This window comes from Cannabis sativa, chromosome 4 (assembly GCF_029168945.1).
Source record: "Cannabis sativa cultivar Pink pepper isolate KNU-18-1 chromosome 4, ASM2916894v1, whole genome shotgun sequence".
NCBI lineage: Eukaryota > Viridiplantae > Streptophyta > Magnoliopsida > Rosales > Cannabaceae > Cannabis > Cannabis sativa.
The window spans coordinates 17,207,334-17,229,542 of NC_083604.1; positions in this window are offsets into that span (position 1 = coordinate 17,207,334).

Consider the following 22,209-nt stretch of genomic DNA (forward strand, 5'->3'; position numbering starts at 1 on the left):
TATAAAGTTTAAGAAACCTTACATTGGGTGCAGCAGAATTAAATGACTCCTTCCGTTCAGATCTCTAACGCTTGAATCGTTTCTGTAGCAGAGTATTATCAAGATCTGAACCTGGATCTCTTTCTCTGAATCTTTGATGCTGAATCTCCTTTGCTGATGATCTTTCTTCACGATCTTCCTCACTATGATTGAGGTATTGCTTGATGTGTGTGGGCACTACTCTAATCACTAAGGTAATTTCGAAATTCAAAGGAAGAAGAAAGAGAGAGAGTGGCGGCTAGAGAAGAGAGAGTGGAGGCTCAGTTTTTTTTGATTCAGAAAGTGTGTTTTTCCTGAAGCCTTCACTATCTATTTATAGCATTCCACTAGGGTTAGATTTGAATTATATGGCATTAAAATAATGAAAAAATCAACTTAAAATACCTACAATAGGTGGCCGGCCATGGCTTAATGGATTGGGCCTTGCTTTTTGCAATTTTGCAATTTTAACACCTTTTGTATCTGATTTTCTCAAAAATGCCAATTTCCTAATTCAACCATTTAAATGCCAATTCTAACTATTTAATAACTATAAATAATTATTAAATAATATTGTCATTTATCATATTTATTAATTGAACCATACAAAGTATCATAATTAACAAATATGCCCCTATTAACTCTTTCTTTAAAATTTCGCCCTTACTTAGTGAAAATTTCACAAATAGACATAGTCTAATTTGTGAATTATAATTGATTAATCAAAATCAATTACATGAGTCTTACAAACAATATTATCTCAACTAGTGGGGGGACCATGGGTCTATATAACCGAGCTTCCAATAAGTAGATCAAGAATTTAGCACTAAAATTCACTAACTTATTAATTCTTCGTTGAATCCACGCATAGAACTTAGAATTGCACTCTCAGTATATAGAATGCTCTATATGTTCCACCATATAGACACATCATTAGTTATCCATTGTTATAATCCTAATGTGATCAATGATCCTCTATATGAATGATCTACACAGTAAAGGGATTAAATTACCGTAACACCCTACTATGTATTTTATCCTTAAAACACTTGACCCCGTATAAATGATATTTCAGCTTATGTGAAATGAGATCTCCACCATTTATTTTCGTTTGGTCAAGCTCGAAGGAGATCATCCTTTGCTTACTATTCGCCAGATAGAAGCTATAGATTCCATGTTTATGCTAGCGCTCCCACTCAATTGCACTACCGTGTTCCCAAAAAGTACGTATCACCCTAACCTAAAAGTAGGCTTAACTAACAATTCAAGGAACACGAATAGCCTTTCAAGATTGAGCCTAATCATAACAGGATTAAGATCATTTGATCTAGGATTAACTTGGCGATATTGACTTGAATAGATTTTACGGTAAGTTTAATTAAATCTAAGTCAAAGTTCAATATCAGTCCCTTCTGATGCATACTCCATGCATCCAACCTGAGCGTTACTTTAACCAATGTTCTGGAAAGAACATAGTATTTCTCCAAATACAAGTTAACTCTTGTTGTAGATTATCATATCAGTAAAACCCTGTGTCTGATAAATCTAGGAAACTTTATTCACATAGTCATGTTTGCTTTCCAATGTGATGACAGCACAATAAACATGATCAAGTATGTGAAAAGGGTTTAAGATGAATTTATAAATCAAATAAACAATCAATTTGATAAAGTGAGCCAAAACATACACAAATGAATGAAAAATACTTGTGTTTCTTTATTGATGTTGAATAAAATAGATTACATTGAAATGGAGTTTTATTTAGGGCATAAAACCTAACAAACTCCCACTTGCACTAATATAAAACTAATTAGTACATTTCAATTAATCCTAAATTCTGACGGTGCTTTTCAAAGGCTGTCACGGCCAAGACTTTGGTAAATGGATCAGCCAGGTTGTCCTCTGTGTCAACTTTCTCAACTAGTACATCCCCTCTTGCCACGTATTCTCTGATAATGTGATACTTCCTTTCAATATGTTTGCTTCTCTTGTGGCTTCGAGGTTCTTTACTGTTTGCTATTGCTCCATTATTATCACAGAGTAGTACCAGAGGCTTTTCCATTCCAGGAACAACTCCTATGCTGGTGAAGAACTTTCTTAGCCAGACAAGTTCTTTAGCAGCTTCGGCTGCTGCTATGTATTCAGCTTCCATAGGTGAGTCCGATATCGAGGTTTGTTTAGCACTTCTCCAAACCACTGCTCCACCCCGAAGAGTAAACACCATCCCAGATGTAGATTTCCTGTCTTCAAGAATTGCCTGGAAATCTGAATCAGTGTAGCCTATGGGATTTAAAGCACCACCCTTGTAGACTAACACAAGATTCCTTGTACTCTTTAAGTATTTCAGAATATACTTAACTGCATTCCAATGTTCTTGTCCTGGATTAGACTGATACCTGCTCACGATTCCAACAGCATAACAGATGTCAGGTCTAGTGCACAACATTGCATACATTAGACTTCCAACTGCAGAGGCATAGGGAATATTTGCGATGTCCTCTATCTCTTGAGGATCAGTCAGTGACTGTTCCTTAGATAGACGAATACCATATCTAGAGGGCATGTTTGCCCCATTGGCATTGTTCATGAAGAATCTCTCTAAGACTTTGTCTATGTAGGCTGTTTAAGAGAGAGCAAGAGATCTGTTCTTCCTGTTTCTGATAATCTGAATACCAAGAACATAGGCTGCTTCACCCAAATCTTTCATTTCGAATTGAGTGTTGAGCCATTCCTTAATGTGAGTCATTTTCTTGACATTGTTTCCAATGATCAAAATGTCATCAACATAAAGGACCAGGAATACTACTATTTGGTCTTCCTTGAGTTGGTAAACACAAGGTTCATCTTCATTCTGAAGAAAGCCGTAGGTCTTGATGATTTCATCAAACCTCTTGTTCCATGAGCGAGAAGCTTGCTTAAGTCCATAGATAGACCTGTTTAACTTGCAAACTTTCTTTTCCTGCCCAGGAAGAACATAACCTTCTGGTTGCTCCATCTAGATGGTTTCTTCAAGTACCCCATTAAGGAAGGCAGTCTTGACATCCATTTGCCAGATTTCATAATTGAAAGCAGCAGCTATGGAGAGAAGAATTCGGATGGATTTGAGCATGGCAACAGGACTAAAAGTTTCCTCATAGTCCACGCCTTCTCTTTGGGTATAACCCTTGGCTACAAGTCTAGCTTTAAAAGTTTCGACTTCGCCTCCAGCTCTTCTTTTCTTCTTGTAAACCCACTTGCATCCTATCGGATGATAGTCGTCAGGTGCGTCTACATATTCCCAGACTTTGTTCTTTTTCATGGAATCCATTTCTGAATCCATGCCGGCTGACCATCGTTTCCGTATCCATGCCGGCTGACCATCGTTTCCGTTGCAGACTAGCCATTGCCTGTTTATAGGTTAATGGATCGTCATCAATACCGTCACCTACGACCATATTGATTTCACCATCCAAGCCATAACGAGCAGGTTTTGTTGAAACCCTCCCACTACGACGAGGTACGGTTGTCTTCTGAACAGAAACTTTAGTAGTAGATTTCTCAGTTTGTTCAACTGAGGGAGTGGGATTGTCCTCTTCACGTGTGGAAGAGAACGGAACATTGGAAGGACTTATATCTGAAAGCATTTCCTCCAACGCTACTTTACTTTGTGATTTGAAATTCTTAATATAGTCATCTTCAAGGAAAGTGGCATTTGTAGAAACAAACACTTTATCATCCTTGCGACTATAAAATAGTCCACCCCTAGTCTCTTTAGAATTACCGACAAACATGCAAACTTCAGTACGTGACTCAAGTTTTCCGTCTTTCTTTCTTAAGACATGAGCAGGGCACCCCATTACGTAATGGCGTAAACTAGGTGTACGACCATTCCAAAGTTCTAAAGGTGTCTTAGGGATTGATTTAGATGGAACAACATTTAAAATGTCGGTTGCCATCTGAATTGCATATCCCCAGAAGGACGTAGGTAGAGTTGAAAAACTAAGCATAGACCTAACCATTTCCAAAAGCGTGCGATTCCTTCTTTCTGCAACTCCATTTTGCTGTGGAGTGCTAGGGGCGGTTAATTGGGATTTAATTCCAAGTTCAATTAAATGATCTTTGAACTGCGTATCCATATGTTCTCCACCCCTATCAGTTCGCAAGATCTTTAATGATTTACCTAATTGGTTTTGGGCCAAAGCATGAAATTCTTGAAACTTTGCAAATGTTTCAGATTTCTTATGCATAAGGTAAATATGTCCATATCTAGAGTAATCGTCAATGAAAGTGACAAAGTACTCATAACCACCTCGGGCTTTGACATTCAAAGGTCCGTAGACATCGGAATGCACTAACCCTAGAGGGATTTTGGCACGCTCTCCCTTTGCAGAGAAAGAACGTTTAGTCATTTTTCCTTCCAGGTAGGACTCGCATACTGGCAATTCACCTAAGACGACATTTTTCAATGGACCGTCTTTGGTTATCCTATTGAGTCTATCAAAGCCTATATGACCTAAACGTAAATGCCATAGATATGTTTCATTATCATCAACGATCCTTTGCTTTTTGTGGTTTCTAGGTTTAGCTACTTTAAAAAGTTCGTTATGTAGGACAAATGGTGTTTCTGGTCTAAGAACATAAAGCCCCTGTTCCATGGATGCAACACAAATCTGAATGTCATTTCGAGAAATGTTAGAACCAGAATCCGAAAAATCTAATTTGTATTGTTGCAATTGTAAGCATGAAACAGAAACTAAGTTTCTACTGAAATTTGGAATGTATAAGACATTGTCTAATTCCAAAATTCTGTTTTGAAACTTGAGTTTGGCTTTTCCTCTAGCTCTAACCGAAACCATTTCGCCATTACCAACTTTAAGTTTCAACTCTCCGGATTTCAAATAATTCCAATTCTCAAGCAATTGCAATGAACAACTTACATGGTTTGTAGACCCAGATTCAAGAATCCAAATGGATTTATCATTCTCTAACACACATGATTCGAAGACTAAAGTATTACTGCTTATTCGTTTGTTAATTGTTGTTCTTGCTAGTGCATTTTGTTGTGAAGTATAACTTGAGGAAGTGGAATCACTTTCTCTTATCTTCTCAACTAAGCTTGAAGTAGTAGGATTTATGGAGTTATGAACTATTTGCTCTTCAGAGTGAGCAATTCCCAGCTTACCTGCTTTCTGGAATTTAAAGTCCATCATGAGCATATGTGAAGTATTACTCTGACAAGGAGTTTATAACTTCAAGTTCAATTGCTAAGATATTAACTAGGAGTGGAATGAGAAGGGGATTATAGACACTACAACACATCAATAAAACAGAAGTAAGGTTTTGGTTCAAAATTCATACACAACTTCAGAAAATAACAAGTAATGACATATGTTATAGAAATACTAAATCTAACATAGTTTACTTTCCAAGGTTTCCAACATAATGAAATACAGTGTCCCGGTAGGCGAGAGTCAAAGATGACATTAGTTGAATAGAGTTGTCAGCTCATCTAAAAATAAACATTTTAGCAACCTTTTATTCGATCAAAATGAGAATCCAACGTTGTCCCGGTAGGCGAGAGTCAAGGTTATTCTTATTTTATGAGCTTCCACCATTGTTTCATGTTTTATGAGTTTATCTCTAAGTAGTCACCGTAGGGGAGAGTCTAAATAGAGACGAAAACTCACAAAACACTTATCAAATGAAATCTTACGGTGTTAAAAGTGTTCAACGAATAACCATCCATAGGGGGACGAAGTCTAGCGTCTCGAGGTTATATTGAAAAAGTTTAACTATTGTAAGACCAACAATGAAGATCGAATATCTTTTGATTAAAAGCTCATTATTTAAAAAAAAATATATATATATGTATTTTGTATAATCATAACATTCGATAGTATAATAATGAAAAATTACAAATTAAAGTTGGTTTAAGTAAAAAATCAACTTTAATTAATTTTCAATTATTATTTAATTTGAAAAATAAATTCAAATAAATATCGAACAAGTTCCATAATATAATAATGAAAAATTACAAATCAAAATTGATTTAAATAAAAAATCAACTTTAATTAATTTTCAATTATTAATTAAATTCAAAAAATAAATTTGAATAATAAATGGAACAAGTTCCATAAAATAATAATGAAAAATTACAAATCAAAGTTGGTTTAAATAAAAAATCAACTTTAATTAATTTTCAATTATTTTTTAAATTCGAAAAATAAATTCGAATATTTAAATGGAACAAATTTGAAAATATCTCATTTAAGTTGTTTTAGAAGAATCTAAAAAATCAACTTAAATATCTTTCAAATCAGATTTAATTAAATTTAAAATTAAGTTGTAACCACTTAATTTGAAGATATTCCATTTTAAGTTAATATTCGAAAAGATATTAACCTAAAAAATATCTAGAATATTCCTTTTTAAGTTAATATTCGAAAAGATATTAACTTAAAAAAATATCTGAAGAATCTTAATAACCAATGCCTAAAATTCCTCAACTTAATTTTGAAATTTTAAATTCAAAAGATATTCAGATTTAAGTTGGTTAGTTGTAAATAACTAAATATCAACTTAAATAGGAATATTTAATGAAAAATTTAAATTAAGCTTCAGAAAGAATCTAGATGGTTATAATTCTATATTTAATTAAATACAAGAAAATACATATAGTTTAGCTTAGAATATAAAATTCTTTAAACTATAATTTTCTTAAATTAATTTCAAAATAAATGAAATTAATTATGTTGCTAATCAATTTTTAATTAGGTTAAACTAGTGTAATTAACCTAGTACAGTCATTCAAATCAGGCAAATGGGCCTTCACAATTGGGGTGGTTCATGTGAGGGGGTGCTGGGTTCAGTATGTCGTACCCACTTCTATGGCTCCCAACTCTCACACAAGGCCCAAAAGAGAGGAATTTAACCTTAATAAGAACAACTGTTATTAATTGAATAGGCCCAAAAACTAAATGGGCCTAAATAAATTCTATCAAGAACTATGATAATTTATTTTAGCAACATTAACCTATATGCATCTATAATAAAATTAAACACATAGGCTCACACAGGCACACTTTGGATGGGTCCTATCATGTTGCTAGGTCATACACAGATGAAAGAAGATTGTAAATTATACCTGTTACAAATTATTATCTTGACCAAGGGAGCCATCAAATCATTAGATCTGGCAAAAGGTAACCATGGCTATTTGCAATCAAGTAATAATAGGTTTTTAAAACTTACATACAAGTTAAAACACATACTCCTGCAACAAGGTTAGTTGGATAGTTGGATGTAGGATTTATTTAATTTTAAATTAAATATTTAATTTCGAAAATAATTAATTAAATAATAAAAAAAAAAATCGAAAATTTAAAAAAAATTTGAAAAATTCGAAATTTAAAAAAAATTAAATTTAAAATTAAACCTACAATTTTTGAAAAATTAGGTTTCAACCAACCTAAATATCATTTCAAAAATTTGCTAACTACTTTTAAATTTTAAATGTTATTTTATAAATAAAAATTAAATAAAAAATTAGAAAAGATAAATAAATATCTTTTTCAAATTTTAAATGTAATTTAAATAAATAAAATAACAAAATTTAAAAAATTAGCAAAATATCTTATATCATTTAAAAATTACATGATTATAAATATCTTATTTTTAAATTTAAAATAAGATAAGATATAATCAAATTTAAAATAAGATAGATTTTTAAGCAAGAAGATAGATACTAATTCTATTCAAATTCAAATTACACTAATATCTTGAATTAAATTTAAAAAATATTAAATTAATTCAAAATGATAATTAGAATTGAATTAGGAATAGTAATAGTATAAATACAAAACTATAACAAAAATCGGAAGTTAATTCTATGAAAAAGCATGAAAAATCGAAGAAAAACAAAAAAAATTGTGAACTGTACGGACAGTTTTCGCGATCGCAGGAAAATTTCAGCTGAGCCCCGATTTTTTCAAATCTTCAAAAATTCATAACTAATTCAAATAAAATCGAAATTGAGTTCTGTAAAAGGATAACTTGCTTAATTTTTTCCATACTATCCAATAAAAATACAAACAATCGTTTTAAAGTCCAAATTTCTTGCAAGTAAATCAATTACCATGGCTCTGAGGCTAGTTGTTGGAAATTATTTTACCATGATCTTAGATCTAGTCACAAGTATGTTTATTAACATCCTAAATAAGAACTTTCTAAAACGATAAATTAAACACATATAAAGTTTAAGAAACCTTACATTGGGTGCAGCGGAATTAAATGACTCCTTCCGTTCAGATCTCTAACCCTTGAATCCTTTCTGTAGCAGAGTATTATCAAGATCTGAACCTGGATCTCTTTCTCTGAATCTTTGATGCTGAATCTCCTTTGTTGATGATCTTTCTTCACGATCTTCCTCACTATGATTGAGGTATTGCTTGATGTGTGTGGGCACTACTCTAATCACTAAGGTAATTTCGAAATTCAAAGGAAGAAGAAAGAGAGAGAGTGGCGGCTAGAGAAGAGAGAGTGGAGGCTCAGTTTTTTTTTTTATTCAGAAAGTGTGTTTTTCCTGAAGCCTTCACTATCTATTTATAGCATTCCACTAGGGTTAGATTTGAATTATATGGCATTAAAATAATGAAAAAATCAACTTAAAATACCTATAATAGGTGGCCGGCCATGGCTTAATGGATTGGGCCTTGCTTTTTGCAATTTTGCAATTTTAACACCTTTTGTATCTGATTTTCTCAAAAATGCCAATTTCCTAATTCAACCATTTAAATGCCAATTCTAACTATTTAATAACTATAAATAATTATTAAATAATATTGTCATTCATCATATTTATTAATTGAACCATACAAAGTATCATAATTAACAAATATGCTTCTATTAACTCTTTCTTTACAATTTCGCCCTTACTTAGTGAAAATTTCACAAATAGACATAGTCTAATTTGTGAATTATAATTGATTAATCAAAATCAATTACATGAGTCTTACAAACAATATTATCTCAACTAGTGGGGGGACTATGGGTCTATATAACCGAGCTTCCAATAAGTAGATCAAGAATTTAGCACTAAAATTCACTAACTTATTAATTCTTCGTTGAATCCACGCATAGAACTTAGAATTGCACTCTCAGTATATAGAATGCTCTATATGTTCCACCATATAGACACATCATTAGTTATCCATTGTTATAATCCTAATGTGATCAATGATCCTCTATATGAATGATCTACACAGTAAAGGGATTAAATTACCGTAACACCCTACTATGTATTTTATCCTTAAAACACTTGACCCCGTATAAATGATATTTCAGCTTATGTGAAATGAGATCTCCACCATTTATTTTCGTTTGGTCAAGCTCTAAGGAGATCATCCTTTGCTTACTATTCGCCAGATAGAAGCTATAGATTCCATGTTTATGCTAGCGCTCCCACTCAATTGCACTACCGTGTTCCCAAAAAGTACGTATCACCCTGACCTAAAAGTAGGCTTAACTAACAATTCAAGGAACACGAATAGCCTTTCAAGATTGAGCCTAATCATAACAGGATTAAGATCATTTGATCTATGATCAACTTGGCGATATTGACTTGAATAGATTTTACAGTAAGTTTAATTAAATCTAAGTCAAAGTTCAATATCGGTCCCTTCCGATGCATACTCCATGCATCCAACCTGAGCTTTACTTTAACCAATGTTCTGGAAAGAGCATAGTATTTCTCCAAATACAAGTAAACTCTTGTCGTAGATTATCATATCAGTAAAACCCTGTGTCTGATAAATCTAGGAAACTTTATTCACATAGTCATGTTTACTTTCCAATGTGATGAGAGCACAATAAACATGATCAAGTATGTGAAAAGGGTTTAAGATGAATTTATAAATCAAATAGAAAATCAATTTGATAAAGTGAGCCAAAACATACACAAATGAATGAAAAATACTTCTGTTTCTTTATTGATGTTGAATAAAATAGATTACATTGAAATGGAGTTTTATTTAGGGCATAAAACCTAACATAACTGCCCACATACAGCAAGTGGTAACTCAATCATAGATTGGAAGACTGTGAAGGATCGCACACGAAGAGAAGGACATTCAGGCTTAGATCTTGATAATACTCTGCGACAGAAAGGATACATGGGTTAGAGATCTGAGTGGAAGGAGACATTAATTCCGCTGCATCAATGTAAGGTTTTCTTAACTTTATATGTGTTTACTTTATCGTTTTAGAAAGTTCATATTTAGGGTGTTAAACAACATACTTGTGAGTTGATCTAAGATCCTGGTAAAATAAATTCCAACAAAATCATGCCAATGAGTATTATTTTTCCCACTTAGGCAATTATTTTGGTCGGTCCCGGATGGGTTCTGGACCTCCGGCGCCCATTCCCTTGGACCATTCAGCCCATTTATCTTCTAGTTGGTTCCGTCCCTCGGACAGCTTTCTCGGGGAGGATGAAGCCAGTGCTATGATCCGGGACTTTGCTAGGGCCGAATTAGAGAGTTAGGGTAGGACTAGCTTGATTGCTTTTTGTTAAGTGTATGCTGCTTTCACGGATGTTCTAACACTTGACCTAACCCCGAAAGTGCACTTCTTCAGGTTGAGCTTCATTCCGTATCTTCGGACCACTCCAAAACATTCTTATAAGTCGTCCGCGTGGCTAGTGCACGCCTTTGACTTGACTAGCATGTCGTCCACATATACCTCCATATTCTGCCCCAGGAGGCCTTTGAACATCCGGTTCACCATTCTTTGATAAGTTGCACCAGCATTCTTCACTCCAAAAGGCATGACTAGGTAACAGTATACCCCCTTATCGGTCATGAAGCTAGTGCATTCTTGATTCCCCACGTGCATTTTTATTTGGTTGTAACCGGCGTACGCATCCATGAAGGACAATAGTTTGAATCCAGAGGTGGCGTCTACCATCTAGTCGATCCTGGGCAGAGGGAAACAATCCTTTGGGCAAGCTTTGTTGAGATCAGTGAAGTCTATACAAACTCGCCAAGTTCCATTAGGCTTTGGCACCAGGACCGGATTGGCCAGCCATTCCGGGTAGTATACATCGCGAATCATGCCACTCGTTAATAGTTTGTCCACCTCTTTCTCTAAGGCTTTGGCCTTTACTGAGTCGAGGGGACGTCGTTTCTGCTGGACCGGCGGCATGTCCAAGTTGACATTGAGGACATGGATGATGACGTGAGGACTTATACCAGTCATGTCCTCTTGGCACCATGCGAAAACATCAATGGCACCCCTCAATGTCTTTATTATTTTTTCTTTTTCCTCCGGTTCTAGGCTCTTTAATAGCCGGAGTACTTTGGTGGAGTCGAGGTCGCACACCGAAACTTCCTCGATATCCTCCATTGGTTCTAAAATTTTTTCGGATACCACACGGGGATCCAACTCATCTTCTTCAGCCATTTCTGGCTCCATAATTTCTCGGACCATCAGCACAGGTAGGTGGGCAGCAACGTTATAGCACTGCCTGGCCTCCCCTTGATTTCCCCTCACAGTCCCTATCCCAGCCTCCTGGGTTGGGAATTTCAAGCACAAGTGCCATATTGACGTGACTGCACCAAAGTTTACCAAGGCCGATCGGTCGAGGATTGCGTTATAGGCTGTTGGGCAGTCCACCACCACAAATGTGAAGTACTTGAAAGTGCTCTGGGGTGTGTCCGGGAACAAGGTGACTGGAAGCCTCACTTTTCCCATTGGGATAAGTGTTGTTCCATTTAGCCTCGTGAGTTGGGAACCACTTGGTGAAAGGTCTCGGTCCGTTAGGCCTATTGCAGTGAAGGCCTCTTTGAACAGCAGATTCACAGAACTCCCATTGTTGATCAGGACTCTGGCCACGATCTTATTGGCAATGGGGGTCTCTATGACTAACGGGTCATGGTGAGGAAAGCGCACTGTTTTAGCGTCTTCTTCTGTGAATGTAATGGGTTGATCCATTAGCCGGGGCCTTTGAGCTGGGAATTGAGTAACTTCCCAAACCTCATCGTGTTTCACGGCCCCTGCGTACCGTTTTAGCTCCTTACGGGTGTTCCTCCGATGTGGGGTCCTCCCGAGATCATAGCCACTCTCCCGTTGGGTCTAGGTGGCAGGCCGGGAATATGCTGGGCATCTCCGGGGGGAATAACTGGAGCCAATACTCCTGCTGCACCCCTTGGTGCTCCTTGCGACAAAGCCCCAGCCGCCTGACCTGGGTTGAGATGAGGCAACCGATTCTTGATCCACTCGTAGAGGTGTCCCGACCGGATCAAATTTTCAATCTCGTCTTTGAGATTTTTGCATTCATTGGTACTGTGCCTAATTTCGTTATGGTATTCGCATCTCTTATTGGGATCCCTCCGGGAGCTGTCTTTGTACAAAGGAGGCGGTCTCCGATAGTGCGTATTTTGCCTAGTAGCAAAATATACACGTTCTTGGGAGTCTGTTAACTCCGTATACTGAGTATATTGGGGAGTGTATCCCCTTTTCTGCCGCCTATCCTCCGTCCGGGTGCTGCCTTTGGAGGACCTTTTACTCCTCGAGCCTTGGGAAGGACCGGCTAAACTGGTTGTCGGAGCGGAGTGCGAGGGGGCTTGTCCATTTATCCCTGAGGGATTTCCAAAGTGGGACGATGCGGGGGCCAGGGCCTGGCCTTGGCTATACCCAGGAGTAGCAGAAAACTGTATGCCGCTCATCGGTGGAGCTGCTGCTGGCACAGTGCCTGAGAGCTGGGCTCCGGGCACATATCCTGCTACCCCGGTGGGATAGTATCCTCCATAGGCCAGTATTTGGGCCTCTTCAAGGTTAATGTATTTCTGGACTCTCTTCTGGAAGTCTTGAAGGTTTGAAGCTCCTTCTTGTTGTAGCTCGTTCCAGAATGGGGTCCCCGTACGGATGCCTGCTTGGAGAAGAGCAAGCTGTTGTCCGTCATCTACTTTCTCGGTTTTAGAGGCTTCTTCCCAGAACCTCTTTATGAAATTCTTTAGTGTCTCTGTAGGCAGCTAATTGATGTTAGTCAAGGCGCTGACCTCCAGATTGACTTTTCTTACGGCGACAAACTGTCTCCGGAAGTTGGTTTGTAACTTATTCCAGCAACCCACGGATCCTGGTTCCAATTTCTTAAACCATTCCTCCGCAGACCCACTTAGAGTAAGCGGGAAGCACAAACACTTAGCGTCATTGCTGACTCTCATGACTGTCATGACTCGGTTGAACCGTGACAGGTGATCACTTGGATCAGAGTTCCCGGTATAAGCTGCCATCTCTGGCATCTTAAAATTTTTGGGGAGCTCTGCTTCCAAGATGTGCTTGGCACATGGCTCACGGTCCTCACAATCAGAGTCGGAGTCATTGCCTTTCTGTCTCTGGGAGACTCGGGAGATGTCTTTTCAAAGTATGGCGAGTTCCGCCATGATTCCTTCGTTTAACGTTCCCATGGAGACCGCGGGTCCGTATTGCTTTTGGTCAAGGTGATCCCGGATGTCACCTTGGTTTCCGTTAATCTGATTTCTCAGATCAATGGGAGGACATTTCTGCCCCCTTCTTCCTCTCCCATCGAGCTCTTGGTGCACGGAAACGCTTTTTCGGTCCTCTCGATCTTGAGGGCCAAGGCTCCATTTTTGGAGTTTGCCCCTCTGTAGACCTTTCCCTTTCAGGAAATTCGAGCTAACCTTTCGCGGATCCTGCACCTTTTTCTTTTTCCCAGGATTGGAAGTAGGGTTTTCTTTTGGTTCCCTTCAGCGGGATACCTTATAGGGCTTGGTTCCCTAGACTTCTTCTTTTGGGTACTTGGCGAGGACTCCTCTGGTTCCTTTCCAAGTCCAGCAGGGATGGCTTTAGGATGCACGTGGATTCCTGCTGCCTCCATGGCTTTTTGCATGGCCAGCATCGCCTCTTGCATCTTTTGGTTTTGCTCTTTCTGGGCTGCGATCTCAGCTTCATGATCGACAGCCGTTTTCCTTAAGAGTACCAATTATGAGTAGCTGCCTTCGTCGTAGGCGTACTCATCGAAGTTTCCTTCGTAGTCGTCATTAGGGATTCCTTCCTCTTCCTCGGAACCCACGGTTGCTCTTGAGGCCACGTCCTCGTCATTTAGATCTTGAGCATCTTGAAAAGGGCGAGGTTGACGTGTGCTTCGAGTCTCCACCATTGTTGTTTTGTTGTAATGCAGTGTCTACTTACAGACGCTTTCTTCAGCTCTCAATGAAAGCACCAAAATGTTGACCGAGGTTTTCAGCAACCAATAAAATAATAATAATTTAGAGAGCTGTAAGAAATTAAGAGAGATTTTTACGTGGTTGGGGCGTTAATGAGCCTTAGTCCACGAGTCTGTATATTTATGATAGTATTTAATACAAAGAATGTTCTTGGTGAGTTTTTACTCTTCTAGTTCTTGTGAAACTCAGAATTCTCGACCCCTCTTTAATGAGCTTTGGGAGTATTTATAGTGTTTTTGTGGGGTGATCCCTAGAATTAAGGTACATGCATTTTTGTAACTATCAGTAAAGCCATACATTCCCAATGAATTTATCATAGGTAATGCATGGTCTAATCCCTAGGTTCTGTAGGGATTTTATGAGGGTAGTCCTTAACCCCTTTTGACTGATGTGATTCTTCACATAGTAGCCGTCACTAGACTTTATTGATCATAGCCTAGTAGGTACAGATTGGGGGTTGTGCCGTCAGACTTTACTGCGTATGGCAGTTTCAATACGCCTCCTCCCATGCGGCATTAAATGCGAGATGACTGTTCAAATGAAACCTGACACCACCCGGAGATGCTTTGTTGCCATCTTGCTCTCCGGGAGCATACGAGACTTACATGCCTTCTCCGGGAGGCATGTCTAGGGTAATCCTTCACTTTAAGAAGACTTAGCTGTTTTATTCAAATGCTAAACCTTTTCCATCCACGTGTCCTCATTCGGTTGGTCCATTTATTTTGGGCAAAATCGGGGGCAACAATAATTATAATTAATTTAATTTTAAAATATAATTAATCTTAATTAAAGTTTTATAAGGAAATAAATGATTAGGTCACTTTCAGGTTACAAGTTATTTATTATTTATTTTTATTTAATTTCTAAATTAATCACAACCATTCAATAGTAATCCAATGACTTAAAAAAATGTAACCATGATGGTTACAATAAAAATGTAACCATTGAAACCTCTTCCATATACATATATATGATTTATGATGTATATCACCAAGGCTCTGAATGAAAGCACTAAGCTGTTAACACAGATTTTCGTCAACTAAATAAATAGCCTTTTTAGTAATAAGTATACTACAAAATTTATAACACGGGATATTTTACATAGTTTTGTAGTTAAAATTTACATACTCCACGAGTCATTATTAAGGATATTTTTTGAAATACAGAATACAAATCTTAATTTTTTAAAATAATAGAATTTCTCTCTGTTATACCTGAAATTCTACTGCAATTCAAAAATTGATACGTGTCCTGCAGTGGAATATGAACCACATAGTAAAGTCATATCATTAAATGCAACATAAAATAACTCGTTATAAAGGTTTAATAGAAAATATTTATAACTCGCTGACTATATAGTCTTAAGTGAGATAAGGATAAAATAGTAGGATTTATAAAACACTCTAGAAATATATATATATATCACAGATCTAAACATATTCCTAAAAGTGCTTTAATGTAAAAAAAACCCTAAATCATAAATCTATAGAACCTTTGCTAAATTAAAGAAGAAGATGATGATAAAAGATGAGCGGAAGCACTAACCTGAAGCCATAATTGTTGGAGATTGCTGAGAAGGTTATGATCTTCCAAGAATACACTATTTCTTAGGCATTTTCTCTAATGGGGAAGGAGAGAATACAAAACTCTAGTGTTTCTTGGGGACCACTACCTATTTATAGACTCATTATATAATGAGTTTTGAGTATTTATAATTCAGCCCTTCAACAAATTATACATTAACTTAAGGTATCTACACATTATTTCTATGACAATCTAATACCCTTTTGATACCCATAACATAATTATTCACTTAATTTTATATCACACTTTAGAATAGCATATACATTATACATATGTGCCCAAATAGAATTTTATATCACGCTTGCCTTGGAGTACATAATCAAAGGGAGGATATTCATTCATTCGAGAATACATATAATCACACATGGCAATTATAACATTCCGATAAGCCTAATGGTAAATAATTAGGGTTTATATTTATATTATGGGTTAATTAGGTAATAAGTGGGATTATGGTCCTACTAATTTATTTTAACATAAAATTTAAATTTTGCTATAAGTGAGTAAATAAGCTTAATTTGTTAATTACGGAAGTTTATATAGTATGTGTGAATATAATATGAGTTATTTGTGAAATAAAAATATTTTCATGTTCGGCGATCATGGAGACCCAATTTGAGGCCAAAAATGTCACAACGGTTTTAGTTAGAATTATTGATCGAATTATTATGATAAATTAATTTTAGAAATACCAAAGTATTTTGGGGTACTTGGAGTCGACCAAATACCCTAGAAACATAAATTTCTTAGCGACTAAAAAATAATAAGATAACTATTAATAATAAATTTTTAATTTATATTATATTATATTATTATTATTATATATAATAAACTGAAACTGATCAATTTAGTTTCATTTCGTAAGTATAATATATATATATATATATTAAGTTTAACATATATAACATATATAACAGTAAAGAACGAACGAACAAACCCTCGTTCTCTCCCCTTCAATTAAACTTTCTCCCTCTATATCCATTTTCTTCGATTTGCAATTTGAAACTTAGCGATCTAAGTTCCGGTAGTAGTAGGATAGCTAATTCTTGAAGAGAGAAAGCTTAAGGTATGGTTTAATTTCGTTTTAAGTTAAAATAACAATTGGTTTTGTGAATTAAAATATTTATGAAGGTTCCGATCTTATAGGATTATTCTCGGGTAGTCATGGGACTAGTTTCGATGTTCACTTGTTGAATTTGAGGTGATTATGAGTTAGAAATCGAGTTCGGAACTTTTTAACGCTTAGTCCGTACGTTAATGGTGTTTTTTATTTAAGGGCTCAATTTTAATTTCTGTTGCGTAAGTATGGTAATATTTATGGTATATATGCACTCAGTGAAGTTTGGAGTATTTTGGATAATTTTGGTAGTGTTTCGGTGAGTGCAAAAATTGGGATCTTCGAGTTTTATAGTTTATAGAAATTCCTTAGAGATCAGAAATCATATTTTTGTCATAACTTTTGACTCAGATGTCCGTTTTAGACATTCTATATACCGTTCCAAAGCTTGCGATGAGCTCTATATTATGGTGTATGCTTTAGAGCCAAAATATAAGTTTTATTTTAGTGTATTTATACTGTGGGGTTTGGTAGAAAACCTTAAATTGTCTTATGTGAATATTAAGTAGTATTTTGGGATAAATACTTATTGGTTTATCATTGTTGTTGTGACATAGGACTGAGATTATCAGGGATAGTTTTCCACTTGGGTTCGCCGAAATGTATGAACCTGGATTAAAGGTAAGAAAAGTATATTGTACTGCAGAGTACGTTGTATGTAATACAATTAGTATTGTTATGAATCGATTAATATTGAGATATAGTTAATATTGTTATATAATGAAAAGACTGATTGGTTGAGTATTGATAATGTGATAATATTATGCATGTGATATATGGGCTCACTTGATTAGGTGATGTAATTTTCCTGGCAACGTACTGGGCGTAAGTATGGGCATTAGTGTTATATGATGAGTACCGAGCATAGGTACGAGCTCACCTGATTAGGTTATGCAATTTTCCTGGCGACGTACTAGGCGTAAGTACGGGCGTCATTGGTATATGATGAGTACCGAGCGTAGGTACGAGGTCACCTAATTAGGCAATGCAATTTTCCTGGCAACGTATTGGGCGTAAGTACATGCGTCAATGACATATGATAAGTACTGGGCGTATGTACGGGCTCATCTAATTAGACGATGCTATATATTGATGCCAGATTATGGCACGAGCTCACCTAATTAGGTGATGCAATTATATGATAGATGGGTACAAGTTTTTGGCACAGGCTCACCTGATTAGGTGATGCAGTTATGCGACATATGGGTGCCAGGCTATGACACGGGCTTGCGTGATTAGGCGATGCAATACAAGATTATCAGATTGAAGCATCGACTTGCCTGATTAGGCAACGTGATGTTATGAAGATGGTTGCTTTATGAGGTAACATATATATTATTTATATAATTAAATGAATATGAAATCCTTTATTGGTAAAATAGTTTTGTATTACCAAATATCTGTATACTGATGTTTATTCGTGGTAGATGCCAGTAGTGATTTGGATTTCATCTTATGAACAATGTGTGATGGTTTGACTCATATTGTGTATAAATGATAACATTCGAATAATAAACTATATGATTGTTATTATTATTTTTCTTGCTGAGTCCTCGTGACTCACGGGTGCTATGTGGTGCAGGTAAAGGAAAAGAAAAGCTAGATCAACCATGAGGTGACAGTCTTCTCCAGCAATGTACATATTGACCTCACCGGCCTGCGTGTCGAGTTGCCAGGAGTTGTTTTGGACTGGTTGTATCTTCTGTGTATTTTGATTTTGTGTTTAAATGGTTGTCGTATATATTTCCTTAGCAAAACTTTTTATAACAGGGATCTCCGAAATACACTTTTTATGCTGTTATAATGTCTATTTTTAGTATTTTAATATAGTCAAGTTTTTAATATTAGCACGGTTTTTAATAATTAATTATTCTATTAGTATTAAACTAGTTTATAAAATCACACACGTGGCATCCCTATAGAATAGGGCATTACAACAACCTAGGATTACATTTAGCGAAGACAGTCACCTTGCAATCTGAACTCAAATAAAGAGACATAACGAGACGAACCACCTACTAACACTTTGCATTTTTTCCTCATTAAGATGGACAAGGAGGGTAACTCATGTTAAGCGAGATACAACCGTCCAAATCAGTATTAACCATCTAAAGGATAAAAATAAAAGGCAGTTGAGCAGTTATCTAATATTATCCCACATGCAATTAAATTAAACGTGAGAATTGTCCACGTTTCATGAACAGTTACATTTAAACTAATCCCAAGAAAATAACTGACAACCCTTATTCCTATAAATAGGGGCAGATTCCACAAAAAAAAAAAAGACGAGAATTTTAAGAGAAAAATACTATCATTTGATATTATGTACTTAAAAAATATCATTAATAAAAAAGACTCGTTGAGTAGGGAGATTTTAACTGTAAAACCACGTAAAAATATCTGGAGTTATTAATTTCTAAATTTTTTATTAGTATTTTTGTGAAGTATTTATTACGAAAAGACTTATTAATTTTGGTTAACAAAAATTTGCGTTAACAATTTGGTACTTTCATTGAGAGCCTTCGTGATAAAAATCAGAAAAGTCCCTCCTTACAAATAGAAATCTATCCATACTTCTAAGGTGGATAACAATCAAAACTATAGAAATTGCCCTGCAAAAACCACACATCACCGTGGGAAAGAGCCAATGGGTCCTCAAAGACCCCATACTACTAGAACATCACGTTCAAGGAGAATTTATGGTTGTGATGATCAAGATCTAAAAGGAATGAATGACGATACCAATAATTCTACAGGATATGTAACTATCAAAACCCGGAAGGAAAGAACGAAGATACCAATAAATCTACAAGATATGTGCCTAGAAGTGAGGATGCATATAATCTAACTAGGCATGTACCATTGTTGGAATTGGAAAATAGACAAATCCGAGAATGCTTAGCCGCATCTAACCGACGAAATGCTGAGTTGGAAAGAGAGGTTGTAGCAGCTAGGACGACTCAAGGAACTAATACTCAAAATTACCCTAATCCTTGGGTGAGAAGACCATGAGGCAGACCTCAAGGTTCAAGAGCCAGCAGACAGGAAGCAAATCAAAGAAATCCCCAAAACACCCAGGAAGAACAACCTTGGGGTACTAGGGATGTTCCAGTGGATGAATAGCAAAATAATCAAGAGGAACGTCAAGACGTTCCTCAGACTGCCCAAGCATTTATGAACCAACGGAATGAACCTAATGAAGTACCAGAGGCTTCTCGTAGGAATGAGGATACGAGACAGCCCCGACCTAGGGATTTAGAAATCCCTCGTGGTAACGAGAGAAATCGTAGGACTACCTAAGATAAGTGTGCTGCCACCGAGACACCCTCAGCGTCCCTCTCAATCAGAAAGGGAAGGTGGATACACATACCTAAATAGAGGACGTGTATCTATCCTCTTTCAAAGGAGAAGACTAGCACAAGATGAAGCAAGTTCTAGTTCGAGACACTCAAGGTCTCAAGGACACAGTCGATCAGGTAGGAAAACGCAAGAAGGATGTAGACCTCAATGTTATGCCGATCAAGAGAGCATGAGCAATACAAGAAGCTACCAATCTGAGAGTTACTCAGAAACAACATCTGTGAATAATTATGAGCGAAGACAACCTGATCTTCGCAAAAATTTGAATCAAAGACTACCTGATCTTCACGAGCAACTAAATCAGAATGCACCTGACTTATGCCATCAGCTTTATGCAAAACAATAGCAAGTGGATCCCATCCATCTACAAATCATTGAGTTGGAGGATAAGTTTAGAAAGTATCACGGTGGGGAACATGGGAAATTACCTTGTTATGACTCGGATGAGGAGACCGAGCCATTTCATCATGATATTTTGAATTCTAAATTCCCGCAAGGATTCAAAAATCAACACATTTTGTAGTATGGTAGGACTGCGAATCCAGTCGCTCACTTGAATAAATTTACTACCATAATGCGAGCCAGCAGTGTCTCGACTAATTTGCATTGCATCTTATTCCGGACTTCTTTAACTAGGTCAACGAGTAGCTGGTTCGACAAGTTTACTCATTATTCAATAATATCTTGGGAACAGCTGTCCAAAGACTTTAAGAAATAGTTTCAAGCTGCTAGATACAAGAAACATGAAGCATCATCCCTAACTAACATAAAACAGCAACCAGGCGAGTCACTTAAGGCTTACCTAAGACGCTGCAAAGGTTAGAAACTTGAATGACAGTATTCAGCTTACTACTCTTCAAGCAGATATCACAACTTATCTTTCAACGACTGGGGGCGAGTTGTGCGATGACCTACAGGGTCACCAAGTAAGAAACATTAATGAATTAAAAGAAAGAGCGCAAGTGTTTGAGCGCAAAGAGGAAGCAAGGAACGAGATGAAGTTGCTTAAGAGTAGCTCGGGAAATAAACCCAGCACGAGTACTGCAACATCAAGTACTGTCTCGACCAAAGAAGAAAATCCAAGTGGTTCAAACACCAAAAGAAAAGATGATTCAAGAGAATCATCTAAAAATAAAAAGAAACAAAAGAAGCATGACAAATATGTTCCAATCTACACAGTATACACCGAGTTGAATGAAACTCGTGAAAACAACTTTCTCGCAAATGAACACAAGGTTGGATTCCGCAAACCTGAACCTATGAGACATGAGAGACATAAGCGAGACTCAACAAAATTTGTCGATTTCATAAAGACATAGGGCATACTACTGAAGAGTGTCGACAACTGAAAGATGAGATAGAGAGCTTAATCTCGCGTGGATATTTTAGACATATGTGAAGCGTCAAGGGAACAAGCCAAACCAGCCCAATCATCCCAATGACCCAGATAACCAGAGATTACAACCTCCCCCTGTTGAGGCGAGGATATATTGGTTATCTTGGGAGGGCCACATCTCACTCGAGATAGTGATAATGCCTATATGAGATATGTCAATAAAATAAAGAACGAGCAATCGGTGTTTGCTCCAGAACCACTAAAAAAAGAAAAGACAAAGGAACCTCTGATTATATTCTAAAAGGAAAATAGAAAGCATGTGAGGTATCTGGATGTCGATCCTCTCGTCATTACAGTTCAGCTCGCCAATAAGAGAGTAAAAAGAGTGTTGGTGGATAATGGGAGCTCGGTAAATATCCTTTACAAGGATACATTGAAGAAAATAGGGTTACAAAATGCAAAGTTAAAACCTTGCATGGTAAGCTTATTCGAATTTTCTAGTGATAGTATCTCCAGCCAAGGCCTCATTAAACTCCCATTAACTGTAGGAGAGCCACCGTTATCCATGACAC